Below are 14,907 nucleotides of genomic sequence, written 5' to 3'. Positions count from 1 at the left end.
TTTATAATATATATAGTTCAATATGCTTGTATTTTAACAATTTATTTGAGCTACATCAGAGAATCTGAGTGTCAGCAACTGTTCTGTAATCATCTTGGTAACAAAAACGTGTATGGGCAGATCTTGCACAACTCTTGCTCCATTAATCAATGATACTTCAGAAGTTAATTTTATCAAAGAACCCTCAAATTTTCACACCACAGAGAAGGTTTTGCACCCCATATGGGTTAGGGAGCTTTTCTTATGCAGTCTGCCCAGTTTAAAACTTGAACAGCAGAACTATGAATACAGAGAGTTTTCAGCACTGCCCTAGAGCGCTGCTGCTGCTCTGGCAATCCATGTGGGAAGCAGGGCTCCCTACTACTCACTGCTCAAAATGATCTTTCTTGAAAAAGAAATCAGCATCCAGGTTAATTTAGCTGTGCTGTAATTATCCCTGCTTCAAAGCTGTATTGGAGTTACTGTGTGATCATTTGCTCTGTACTCTTAGCACAGATATATCCTCTCTGACTTCTGGAAGCAAAGGCAATAAGGCAGAAAGAATCCGCTTTGATACTTTCCCCCTGGATTACAGGATAATGTGTTTGGCCTCTGAACATGTGACGAATTATAGGGAAGGCACATGATAAGTACTTGCACCGAGAAAACCTCTAAGCTATTCCCTGGAATGAAAGCAGTACTCTGGTTTTCATTTATATCCCCAAACCACTCAGATTAACCCGACAGAAAATGCCCTCTGTGTTCAGTTAAGAGGTTTTTGTGCCCGGATGGGAGAGGAGTTAGAGGTTACCTGAGCGAGAGCCTAGATCAGCACCAACGTGAAGGCTATTGATGCAATATGGATTGTATAATATGCCATAAAGAATGAGTACTGCTATTCTACAGAGGACAGTTGTACAGTCCTTTCTTTATGTGATTTCAGACAGAGTTCTGCACAGAGTTTCTATCCGATTGGCACTTACGCTTTGAGCTTTTTTGTTCCCTGCCATGTTTGCTGAGAAGAGACTGAAAATTTGGTGAATACAAGGCTTGAGATAAGTCATCAGAATACCCATATGAAACATAATCCATTACAGAATTCTGATAGTAAAACCGAACACATAACAATATTGAGAATACTCAGTGCCCTGGAACTCCCCTTTAGCTAGAATTGTTAAAGCTGGCTGAGCTTGGAGTAAAAAAATCTGCCTTCTCTTTGAGTACCTATTCCTGCTTCTTAAATAAAGAGCTTTGAGCCAGTGAGCCTAGGGGAGAAAATTAATTAAAATTGGTAGAGAATTTAAAACATGAAGGTGATGCAAAACAATGATGTTAGAGGCCAGATTCTTAGGTGGTCTGAACTAATGTATGCCAGCGACTTCAATTAAGCTATGCTAGTTTCCTTAGTGGCGAAGTATTTGGCTCTAGATTTTGTTATCTGTCCAGAGACCTGCTTAAGAAGCCATTGATCCAAAGAACTGCTCAGGGCTGGGTGAAGACTTCTGAATTTGTATGTCAAGATCAGTGGTTTGGCCAATATTGCATTTTTATTGTTGGGTTCTGGGGATTTCTTGTCCAGATGAAACCTTATTTAAAAAAAAAAAAAAATTTCAAGCAGAAATAGTATTTCGTTAAATCAAACCTTTGCATTTCTCATTTATATAGAAAGGCCAGTAGAAATGGGGGAAAAGAAGATAATAGGGACCTGTTTTGCTGTAGGTGTACAGCAGATTTTACAGCAAGGTTTGGAATAGGGCAGACAGACGGTCCAGCGCCTCTATTCTGATGTTATAAGGGCATTTGGCTTATCTTGCAAGGCTATCCATTTCCATACACCCTACTAAGACAAAAATGGAAAATCCTTTTTTTGTGTGCTTGTATATGTGTGGGCTTCTCTGAATAATTTAACAGCCATACCTGTTTTTTGAGTTGCCTTTTCAGTCATTCTGGCTTGCTAATTGTTGCCTGATGGGGGTTGTGAGATAACTGCTTTGGAGAGGGCTCCTCTGTGCTGCAGTTCCCTGCTCTGAACTTTGGCTGCTACTTACCACTTCTGTCAAACTCTATCAGCACCTACGCTGCAGCATCAGAAGCAGCAGCTGCATGCCTAAGAGAAAGCATCCTCTTTTTCACCTCAATAATGCCATACTCGTTGTGTTGCTTGGTGAGAGTTAGCACTGTGGTTCCAGCTGCACGTTTGGAGGGAAGGCAGAGCTGCAATACTTGGGCAGCAGTTGCAGTCTAGGTGATGTGGTAAAGATTGGAACTTTCAAGATGGTAATATACATAGTGTCTTTTGGGGGGGCTTCAGGCTTATGTTTATTTTCTGGGAGGTATTTCTGGTAAGTTCATTTCCTCTCTTTCTTTACTCTGTCATACAGTTCAGAAGATAGAAGAACTGCTGGATGTAAAAGACTGAAGGGAACAACCAAGGAAAGTTTCCTTGGTCTGTTAGACTTCTTTGTGTTCATTTATTGGCATCCTTCTTACAAGAGCGCTGTAAGGAAGCAATGATAAACTATATCTGTGGAAGAAAATGGTCCTAGGTAACATTTTTAGTCTGTAAAAACATGTACTTCTTCCAACTCCATGTCATTTTTGTGAGAATATCTACAATCAAGAAATAATAACACATCTCTTCTGTCAGTTATCTGCCTGCTTCAAGATGTGGGTCCAGGTTCTATGAGAAAAGAGATGTACGAACTAAATAAAAACAGATAAGACATCTACATTATTCAATGTATAAGTAAATCCTACTACATCCCACATCCTTCGCACATAAAAAAAAATTGCTTCTCTTTTTCACTTAAGAAAACTCTTCTGTTCAGAACAGTGACATGCCATTTTATGTTGTTTTTGAAATCTCCCTAATTTTCTTGCCTAATAAATTTCCCAATATTTGTTTGCTGAGAGTCAATAGTGTACTCCTGTTCAGAAGGCATCTGTTCGTTTATGCACAGAAATATTCTACACTGTCACTCCTTGTTAGCTTTATTTGTTATTGTAATTTCTTCTATTTACATCAGTGAGATGCATATTACTTTTAACATGAATAATTCTTGTCTTGCTGACCTAATGTTAATACTACAGGAAGATTTTCAACTTTTAAGTGTGAGAGACATGAGGCACCATGTAGTTTAAAAGTCCAAAGAAAGACTTCCAGAAAGTGACATAAAGGGAGTGATAAACATTGTGTCTCTCGGAGGGGCCAACAAGAAGGAATCTTGTTGTCAAGACTAATGAAAATTGAATCAGAACACCAAATAAGTAGATAGTATAGATGAGTAGAAAAGCAGCAACAGAAATCTCACAGACAGCAAAGGGCTAAGATGAACATAAAGCTAATGGTCTAGCCCTCAACTCATCCTAGTGATCCTTGGATGGCCAAGAGGCCTCTGCATCTCCACTGCCTATCTATATGATGGGAATAGAAAAACTGGTGTAAATAAGAATATCATGCTGTCTTACACAAATATACTCAACCTTGGGTACCTTGGATGTCTGGAAGCTACAGATCCAACTGAGAGAAGAGGAAAACTAGTATTAACAGGCCTATCTCATGTGGTTTACTTTAACATATGTACAGGTTTCCTCCTTCAAGATAAAGCCAAGGTTAAGGTTACACTAAGAGTTAGCATTTCAAATAGGTTAAAACCTAGGACCTGTAGTAAGAAGCTACAGAGCACTGAGTGATAAAAAAAGACTGGAGTTATTGGGGGCCAGTGGCATTTATTGACTTATCTTGTACAGACAGGTCCCCTCTTTTGTGTTGAGACTAGGTGAGGATTGCAGCTAGGCTTAACTGTTGGGAACCAAAGCATCAAGTTTTCAGGTGAAAACTGGAAGATCCATTTTTCCAAAAAAGCTGTGATTGATGAAAAGATCTATTATTAACAAGAGCTGATGTCAAGTAGATTTTTTGTTTGTTTAGGTTTGGGTTTTTTTTTTATTTTGTTTTGGTTGCGGGTTTTTGGATTTGGGTTTTGGTTTTGAGGATGGGTCTTCATAACAAGACTAGAGTTGGAGCTAGTGGTCAAGTTATGGTTAGACAATGCAGGGTCTTGCGTGCATGGGTCTGAGAATGTTACTGCTTGCTGCCTTAGATGTGACATATATTGATTATCTTGTTTCTTAACATTTTGGCTGTGTCCCAGAGTATTTAATCTGTTGATGTACCTTTATCATTGTTATCTAAATGGCCCTACTTCCTGACTGCGTAGCTTTTAGGTTGTTAATGTTACCAGAATTCGGTAGAAAAATAATTTCTGCATCTAAGTTCCTCAACTCCCTTCTTATCTTCTCAGTAGATAAGACTGATAACTTGATCACAGCATGATCAGAAATTTACATGCCCTTATTTTACAGTCCTTTACCCTCTGTGTCAGTGCTTGGTCAATTAGCAATAGATCCGTTCAGGAGCACGAGTGCAGAATGTAAAAGTACCTTTTAGACTGGTAATGAGACCTTGTCTTTCTGTGATTAAAATAATTAAGCTCTTATTCATTCACTTCTGGTGTGTCAGGGCTTCCTTTCATACTCCTGACTGATGAATTTAGGAAAAGTGTATTTCCTGCCTTTGCCCATTAATATTAACTTTTTTTCTGTTTCTAATAAAGAAGTAACTCATGAAAATTTTGAATTAAACTGTCAGGTAGTGAAAGCAGAAAAAGTATTTTCTGCCCCTTCCCTCTCTCCCTCTCCCCTTGCATCCAAAAGAGAATGTAATTTTCCAAAATGGTGTATGACAAAGATCCAGTTACCTGTCCCTAGTATATCATTAGTTTATGCAGATATAGTCACTGACATGGTCAAAATTTCATATCCTCTGTCACCGCCTGATGGCATTGTAGCTGTGTCATGCTCTTTCAGGATTTTTTTGTTGTTGTTGTTACTATTAGCACACCCTGACTCCAAGGCTTAAAGTCTTGTATATGCCAGTAGATGGTCAGGTGCATGTTTAAAAAATAAAACTTCTTTGAAAATTCCACCAGGAAGAAAAGCTTATCTTTCTAAGATACTTTGCTAGATCACTTATGGATATTTATATGGCCTATTGCTAGTTTTTCCAAATGTTTAAAAATTTTCAGTGAATTATCCTTTTAGAAATTTCATGAGATCTGAGAACGAGATAGAAAGCAGAAATTGTTCTGGTTTAGTAACGAGCAATTGAGGCACAATAAGACTATGGCATTCTTTTAAGCTAATTTTAAATCTAAAGACTACAGGGAATATTCAATGGAGGAATGTTCAGTTATTTCTGATTTGACAATAACATCTCATAGTTTATTAGCCAAGATGGCTGTAAGGGGGTATGGGAAGTGGAGTTAAAAAAATTCTCTTGAGTGGAAGTAGAAGTAGAAGTAGAAGAGCCAGATTAGGGTGAAGTGATAGTCTTCCCCTGCAAATACAAATTAGATGTGGCTTACTGAGAATGAGGCAAAGAGGCAGGTTCAGCTAGACTGGACAAGCAGGTGTTGAGGAATTATGCACTTTATATTTTGAATTTAAGGAACAGTTATCTGGTAAAATCCTGAAGTCTGGCAGAAAAAAATCAATAGCTCTGGCAGGTTTCTACAGTATGAAGGGTTGTGTTTTTGTATTCTTTTCTAAAGCATAAAAGGAATTCCTGCTATGAAACACATTTTGTTCCAAATTTAAGTGATGCTGTCCTTAAGACAAGACTTTGCAATTCAGCAGTGAACAATTTACTAATCCTTCATTTCCTGATCATGAGCAGGGAGCACGTTGGGAAGTTTAAAAGAGGCTGTAGAAAGGAGGAAACATGGTTTCATCTTTAGTGAAATTCCTGGTCCATGTGATCTTAGACTGTTTCTTTAGAGAAACAAAGATGTTCTAAAACTAGTTATTTTTAAAAGTGTGAATGAGAAATGTCTAAAAATGTGAACTGTTATTAATAAAGAGTGATGAAACTGAAACTTCAAATGAGGAGTGTGAGATTGATTTTCATACAGCTTTATAGTATTTTGACATTCAATAAAGGTTTCCATATTGATTTTTAAATAGAAAAGAGATGTCTTTTTACCAGAGGGATAGCTGAAATAATTTCAAATCTTGATCTGGATTAGAAAATTTTCGTTGTTTCCTATGCTTTTTGTAGAACTCAAAATTTTCAGTAACGCCAGTGGTTGAGTATTGGTTGATGTCTTGGATTGTCGATCTGTGCCAGTGTTTTCTGATCATCCTCATTTTCATGAAGAGCTGTTCTGCCTGAGCTTTCTCTCGGAAGGGAGATTTAGCATTTTTGCATTTTCAGATAGAAAGTCGGTGATGAGATCTACAGTCATAAGATGTTGTTCTGTCAAAGAGCTCTCTGCTCCTGGAGCCATCAGCATGTGTGGTTCTCTTACAGAAAGAAAACAAGCAGCTGCTGACGGCAAGGAGCAGTAGGGTAGCAACAGGGGGCTTAATTACACCCAAACTGCACAATATTTAGGTGCACCTGGCACCCTTAGGTAGGTTACTTATGTTTTCATTACAAAGATGTCTGTAAAAAGAGCTATTTAGGCTTTAGCAAACACTCTGAAAAGGCATTTTATAACTATAAATGCTAATTCACTGAGTCTGATGAGATCTGATTTTTGAAGTGTACCCTCTAGGTGTCAGGTGACACTTCTAGAAATAAAGTTTCAATGTGTCAGGTCTGTTAAGTAAAAAGTAAAGCATATTATGGAGAAGCCTAATTACCTGCAGGAGTTATATGCAGCTATGAGGCATGGTGCATTGCTCACGTGCAATCTGTCTGAGGCAGAACATGTGAGGTCCAATAAACCACACAAGGCAGTGAAAGTAGGAGAGAAAAATCATCAGTTTGATGCATTCAGCTTTCACAGAGGATCAGGGTGACCTCCCCCCCTCTTCTGGCTGGTTTGGAGCAGTGTGTCTGCTACTGGAGCACTTTTCTCTGACATCTGACATGAATGTTCTCTTTAAGGGGTTACAGGACCAAAGTGGGGTTTTTTTGCTCAGTGATTTCTGTTCCCTCTTACTGGAAGCAGCCATGTCCTTGTTCGCTTTTTGTGCCCTGGACAGTCTCAGTGTTCAGACTAAGCAGATCTTTTGTCCTACTGCTGGTACTGTCATTTCCTAATCCAAAACCTCTGAGTCAATGGAAGGACTGAATTCACTGACTTTTAGCAATTCTGTCAGGAAGCTGAACTGTTGAGGAATGAGTGTTATGGGGTTGTTTTCAGTCTTTCAGTTTTGGATTAAACAAGAAAGATACAGCAACTTTTTTGAAGTGCATGTGCGCAGACTCCTGTACGTATTTGCAGTTTATTTCCTGGCCCACTGAAGAATAAAAAAATATATATCTTAATGAAACAAACTGTAAATCTGTTGTCCAGCAGACCAATAAAATTTGAGCATTTCAAGAAGATGGAATTTAACTCAGTGTAGTTAGTCCCATTCAAAATTTATTTATAAAATGTCTCCCATTTGTTTAGAAAAAACTTGGCTAGTTTTACAGAATGCAATGGAGATGTTAAACTGAAAAACATGGATCAGGTGACTGGCAAATGCAGTGGAGTTTATTTTATTTTGTTTGACTGCGATCTTACCATATCTGAGAAGGGTTTCTAAAACTCTCAGTCTTCAGTGAGAAAACTATCTGTATTCATAAATTATTTTTAACATTTCTGTGGTATTCCTCTAAAGTTGAATTTAATTTTGGATTTTCACTCATTAACATCAAGAATTTCCCCCAAACCTGATGTTTTCTGCTTACCCAGCATATTTAACTGGTTAACTTTGAGACTATGCTGTGTTAAAACCCTGATTTACGTTTTCTATGGCATAAGGTTTACATTTTTGAAGAAAGTATTAATTTAAAGAAAGTATTAAACTTTAAGTGAACATCTTAGTACATCCTTATCTTGCAAATCCTAGAGGTAAAAGTGGTGTGGGGAAAACCCGTGAATTTAAGTTTCCTTATCTTTCTTATTTAGAGGAAGTAGTAACATTCTGAGACGTTTTCATAATAGCGGACAAACCTGAATAGAGTCAACAGAAAATATGACTTACCAATAAGTTCTGAGTAAATACATACATATAGATATGAAGCATAGTTTCACAGAAATAAGAAAGAAATCTTACATTAACTAACGACTCTCTAGTTTCTTCTGTATGCTTAAGGTAAAAACATGTCAGTTTTGAGCTGCTAACAGTTGATCCAGTATTCTGTAAAACTCTAACTTTTTTTCTGGAGGCTTTCAGTACTCAGAGAGAAGATGACTATGGCAGAATTCTAACACAATGAAATATATCAAGATCAGAAGGTAAGAGCTTTGCATCTTTAAAAAAATCCAGGAATTTTGAAATGAGCAATGAAAAACCTTGGGTATTATTAATACATTCCTCCATGTGTCATTATTTTACATATGAAATTCTCATCACCTGAATGGCTTAGTTTATCATACTAATGGAAAGAGATCTTGTTCTACATCACACTTCTAAATTCTGAATTTCTTGTTGGAACAATGTCTGAGGCTTTAGGGACTTATATGAGCTTAAACTTCAGAATTTAAAATGATGGGTTTTTTATAACCTGGAAAAGCTGACATAGTTTCCATAGCATAAAACCAAAGTGTCTTCATAGCATATTGTTAAATACTACCTACAATTAATTCTTTTCCTTTCATTTCAAAGTAAAAGGTATAAATCTTAGTCTGATAGTCCTTGTAGTCATGTTCTACCTTGCATAATTTTCACGCACTATCCAATTGTACTACATTTTTAAATGGAGCTTGAAACATGTCTAATTTAGGAAATATTTACATATAATCAAGGAAACATGACAGGGAAATCTATTTAGTAGCAATGCAATCAGTGCTGTAATTGATATTGGAAATCTTTCTAGGAGGACACAGTTAGTTTAGCAAAACAGTTATGGCTTCATATATTACACACACAGGAAACCAGCAAATTGCACTGCTTATTTATTTACCACCTTCATCATTATATGTAATATTATTGTATGGATGATGTTTTTACCTATTTAGCAAATTTGCTTTGTCATGACTCAGTAGACCAAACTGCATTTTGTGCTTGATATTCTTTACGGTATTCATATCGGGGTGGGGGGCAGGGAGAAACCCAGCCACAAAAACCAAAACCGAAACCTCTCAACAAACCCCCAAAACCCAGAACTGTCTAAATGCTTGGTTTGATAATACAACTGTGTGTACACAAGGAAAACTGACAGTTTGAATCAAGTGCAATAGAATGTGAGGATTTCACATATTATGGCATAGCGGGTTTTGCCAGTGCTTCAAATTGTATTCATTTTTAAAATATGTAGCCTAAGTCTTTTTCCCTACCAAATTTCAAGAAATTACTCTAGTTTCTTACTATGACCCACGATATCTTATAGTGCTTTCAAATAACTAGAGATTTTGTGGGGAAGAATTGATATGGATTTTCACTCTGTGTATCGCTGGCAGTCTTGGGGGCTAGCTGTGGTTGAGGGGCACAGGTTTGCTGCCAAGTGAGCAGGATGGTAAGAAGGATGACAATGAAGAGATTTAGCACTGGTTGTTTTTGGTGTTCTCCTACTGAACGAATTTCTTCCTTCTCTTTCCACCTTTCTCAAAGACATCCAGCACTAGCATAGAAGAACCTGGCCAACTGTAGTTAACTTGGGCTGGGCCCAGTGTTGGTGATTAGGGATCCCCAGGGTTTGTGAGGGAAAGATTTTCTCCACTGAAAGGCTAAGACTGTTTGGACAGAATTTGATTTCTATCAACAGGATTGCATGACTACAGCTTTCCCCACTCTTTGCCCTTAATTCCTCAGTGTTAAATTTGTACTTGGTTTTATGGCAAGTATAATTTTTTTAAAACTTTTTGTAGTTTCATTAATATACAAATATTGGAGAAGTTAATTTGCTTGTAGGCAATTTTTTATTAAGTACATTTATGTTATTCATGTATCTAGCAATGCACTGATTCTTGGATAACAGCCACATTTTTATAATAGGGTAGCCTAGTGCTTTCTGTTACGATGTGTGAATCAGTGCCTAGGAGATGAGGATTGCCACTTATTGAAACTAGCTGTGAAAATAATAGATAACAGCTCTAGGCTTGAGATGTGGATGAAGTTTATTTCCATTTGTTTTTTAGAAACCTTGGTTCTTTTCTTAAACACACAAGTATATATTGTCTGCCAAAGGAAATAGGTTATAAATCAAAATCTTCTGGCTCCTGTGTTCAGCAAGAACTCATAACTTTTCTTTTCATGCTTTTTTTTTTTTTTTTCATTTTAAATATTGACACATGCAACATTTCTTGAGCCAACTGCCTAAGGTTCCCTTCATGTTAACTTAGTGACAGCCTAAGCAGCTGTACCAGCACAGAATACAATCTTCCTTTAATTTTCATTGCTATGGTTATGTGAATTTAATATAAAATTACAAACTTGTTGGAGGTGAAGGCAGTCAGTGTTAGATGTAAAAAGCTATGAATCTTAATATTGGTCTAAACAGAAAATGTAGTATGTGATACTGCTCTAGTAAGACATTGAGCAAAACACAAAATGATGATAAAGGAGTAACAGGGATCTTAACTCTGCTAGAAAACTGGGATTCTGCTTGTCTAGAAATACCTCAGGAGCTGATGAATCAAGATGGAAAAGACACTTGTTCACCAATAGTTAATGAGCTCTCTAACTTGTTAAAGGTTAAGGTGTTTAAATCTCTGATAATTGGAGAGATATAATCTATACTGCTTTAAGAAGATACAGTGTATTTCTGCAGAAAATGCTCCAAAAATTTAAAAATATTTACGCTTTTTTATAGCATTCAATATTCTGGGAAAAATTCTCTAATAATTTCAGTAAAATGGTTTTAAACCAAATATCATAGTGTGATGTTTTCTAGTCACTTTAGTACTTTTATATAAAGGTAGTAATTTTAAAACGACTAAGGAAGTCACCTTTTCAGAGCCATAACACATGAACTGCATTAAATAAATCACTGGATTGCCTCAGGCATCTTGTGAAAAACCATTTTGACTCATAACATGAGGAGTAAACTAGAATAATTTGCATGAAGGAGATGGGTTTGTTGGCCTATTCTTTAGTCAAGATTATTTGCATGTTTTTAACAAGAACTAGTCCCAGATCATAATTTGCAACAGAACTTTTCTATGAAATGCCAGTAACTTGAGCAAGTAAGGGCATGTATTCCCATATAGTTCTTTCCCATAGCAAGTCCAAGAAATTGAGGTATAGCAGGAAAATCAAAGGCAGTACAATTCCCTGGCTGCCGAGGAAGGGATAGGTTAATAATTAAATTGTTAGTAACATTATTCAGGTAAATGCATAGCATCCTTCTGATGCATGCTGTTTGTGGAAGACAGTCCTTTTTTAGTACCAATACCATTTCAAATTTCCTACACAGAAGATGTTCTTATTTTCTGGTCCTTAACTGTATGAAATTGTCTTCAGCTGTTTTTCTTTCTATAGCTTAGATTTCCTTAACTAAATACATTTGGATCAAAAGAGTCCCTTTATTGCAAAATGTAGTAGTAGGGTCATATAAATGTTAATTCACTGGATACATAGAACAGTCCTGTAGTAGTTTTAAAATGATTGTAAGATGTACTTCTTTTGACCCCTAATTGAAATTTCTTTTTTTTTTCCTTTTTTTTTTTTTTTTTCCCCAGAAGCTGGAATTTTAATTCTTTGATCCAATCTGCCTTGCAGTTACTATTGTAATCCTAAATATTTTCATGGGAATGAAAAACCCAACATTTCCAGCTTCTTAAATGCCAATGCGATTTATATGCCCAACTTCCATGACTTTATCGTTTGGTTTATTTATTTTGCTGGTAGACACATTATATAGAAACTTGGTAGTTAGGAGCTAATCTTACTCCCACTAGAATGTATATTGAGTTTTATATGGGAATGAAGTCAGAATTCACGTTGTACCTTTGTGCTCAGTAATGCTTAGTCTATAGCTTTTGGGCTTATCTCAGTATCTCACTTGGAACGATGCTGCTCTCAGCCAGGATGTCAAAAATGAGAAGGAACAAATTTTCTTTTTTATTGTGTAGATCTCATTTAGATTAATTACAGAGGGGTCATAGCTTTTCATTACAGATAATCACTTTTATTAAATCACAGGCACCATTGTTTCTTCCTTCAGAGAGCCAGACTGGATGTAATCCAAGCAGTTTCATTTTTGTCTGAAGTAGCAAAATAAGTGAGAAAAAGAAGTGAGTAGCAAAAGAAGTGAGCATCTTTTGAACTGTATTTCAAATCACTATTGTTTAAAGTTCCTAAGAAAGTAAAGGAGGGTAAAGACAGTTAGTAAATTATTTTAAGATAGTAAATTATTCTAAGAATCTAAGAGATACTTCTGTGAAGAGATCTTTAAGGACATTTCCTGGCACCGTATTTCAACATCGTAAAACTCTTTAAGAAATAATTAGCTGTTAAGAAGCATCCTGGATATATTATCTTCTCTTGCACAAGAATAGTCAGTTGGTGTGTCTCAGTCCCCTGTACAAGACAATATTGCATCAGTTCTACCAACTGTTCCTTTGTTATATCACTGAGGGGAAAGCAAGTACATTGAACTCTTACAAGTAACCCTTTGGAGCTGTCTAGAAGTGAGTAGAGTAGGATTCCTTGAACCCATTTAATTTCCATTTCACCTACCTCATATCTACAATATGTCCAATTTTTTCATGCTTTCTTTGGAAAGATGTTTCTTTTGTATTGAGCTAACTGTAGAACGGTATTTCCATTGGTTTTCCTGACTGTGAAATGATAGATTTATTGGATAATTCATTGGATTTCATTGAAGGGTTTTATTTAATACATGTATACACAGCAGAAATAAGACATTGAGAACTTCCTTAAAATGTTTCAGAAAAAGATCATGCAGAAGAGAGAGTAGCATTATCAAAGTCCCATGACTTTTAGTTTTCTCATAAAAAGCTCTTTCTTCAGTTTGTAATGGATTGTGAAGCATGAGCAACCAAACACAAAGATTATAGTACCTGAGTGCCAATATGAGTGTTTTATGAATCCAGGTGGATAAGAAACAAGAATTGATCTAATTTTATAAAGTCCCTTTCTGACCATGTTACATACTATAACTCAAACTTCTGTTTATTCTGTTTGAACTCAACGTGGAAAAAAATCCATAAAATGAAATGCAACAGTAAATAAAGAAGATTAGTGCTTGGAAAAAACATCAAAAACTGTCAGTACCTGTAGAAGAGTTACTTTGGGAAAACACTGTTTATCTTTATGTCTCTTTTGTCTTTGTGTCTCTTACTGTCAATTCTAGTCTGTGGAAGCCAGGGGAACTTTGTAGTTAGTTTATGTCTTCAATGTAATGTACGATATTTTCTGTTCATATACTGTCAGCTTTTCAGTAATAGCTCACTACCTGCACAAAAGGTGATTTCTGTAGTATATTACTGCAAAATTATATAGCAGTGGGGAGTAAAAGGAGTAGCTGCAGCAGCAAGCATTCTTTAAAATATTTTTAGTATTTGATGTCATTAAAAATTATGCTGGTAGTGTGCATAAAAGAGCTGTACTTTATATTTTTTGAAACTGAACAACGAATTATTGTTTATTCACTTGAGCTTCTGCAGTTCCTATACACTTAAAAAATACAGCCTTATGTTTTGAAGCATCAAGGAAATGTAGGCGTAAAGGCCTGTGCTGTCCAGAAGTGTAAAGTGATTTTTGCTTCACACATTTCAGCTAAATTGTGCCAGGTTTATTGGCTAAAAATAAAAGCCAGACCTGAAATACAAAGATGGCTTAGCAACTGAGAGGCATAGATTAAATGCCCAAGTCACTTCACATGCCCTGAATTACCTTTAAGAAATCACAGTGTTTTGAGATTATTTAACCTAAACACGTCTGTAAATAGACTCAGCAAGTGTGAGACTGCCAGAAACCTGGAAAACTGACAAATGTATGGACTATAATTACTCATAGGAATCCTACTGTTTAGTTTGTTTAGTTTTACTACTGCAATGAAATAATTCCTTCTAAAAATATAAAGTGACTTTTTTGTTTGCTTGGACACTAAATTAGGTAGATTCCGTAATTTCGTTTTCAGATTTTAAAAGTGAGTTTAAGAGAGGTCAGATGTGGGTGAAAACTGAGGAGTATTCAGGTCAATAAAAAATCAAATTCAGTTTATAGTCACAAGTAATACGTGAAGGAATATATTTGGATCAAATCTACATTGCTTGTGCTCACATAAGAAGTCATACTTCCAGTTTTGAATCAATTTTTGTTAATGGGTTTGATTAGAAGATTGGGTGTATTTGGACTTGAACCATTTTGCTGTTTTAGCTGTGAACCATTTTCTTACAGTATGTGCTATTTCTGTATGGTTTTTAACATCTCCAAAGTCTTGTATGAATGCTTTTAGCAATTCATTGCCTCACTGGGCATATAGAACCGTATAGTCATAGGATCATTGCAACACCGATCCCTGAAAACCTGAAATGTCTGAATGTCTTATTAGTACAATGCCTTGTCCCGTTACATACCCTTGAGTGAAACAGAGCCATGCATAACCTTGCAAATCCCTTAAAGACAAAGCAATCTCATGCACACTAAGAAGGTTACTGCTCCCCTGCAGTAGCAAAATGTTTTCCTTCTGTTCATCTGCAACTGAGGGTGTCTGTTCGTAATTAACAAGCTTCAGCTTCTTTACCTTGACAATAGCTACCACCACCATTATTATTTTTGTAATATTTTTCAGAACATATACTGAGCATTACAGATATAAGTTTATTTTAAAGATATTGAGAACCAGATGTGCAATGGGGGGTGCTTAGTAAACAGAGGAACATGTACACCGACATGAAGACTTCACAGTCACATTTCTCCTGCTGCTCTTAACAGATAGCTATAGGCAAGAGCTAGTTACTG

General features: G+C 36.3%; 1 long non-coding RNA gene across 2 annotated transcripts in view; it reads left to right on the top strand.

Annotated features, from left to right (window-relative positions):
* LOC141967514 (uncharacterized) overlaps window positions 1-14,907 on the top strand; it is a 118,005-nt gene that overhangs the window by 65,976 nt on the left and 37,122 nt on the right. The gene's annotated exons all lie outside the window — the stretch shown is intronic.

The sequence above is a fragment of the Athene noctua genome, chromosome 17 (genome assembly GCF_965140245.1).
Source record: "Athene noctua chromosome 17, bAthNoc1.hap1.1, whole genome shotgun sequence".
Taxonomy (NCBI): Eukaryota; Metazoa; Chordata; class Aves; order Strigiformes; family Strigidae; genus Athene; species Athene noctua.
Note: the sequence above shows the minus strand (reverse complement) of the source record. Positions and strands in the feature narration are given on the sequence as shown.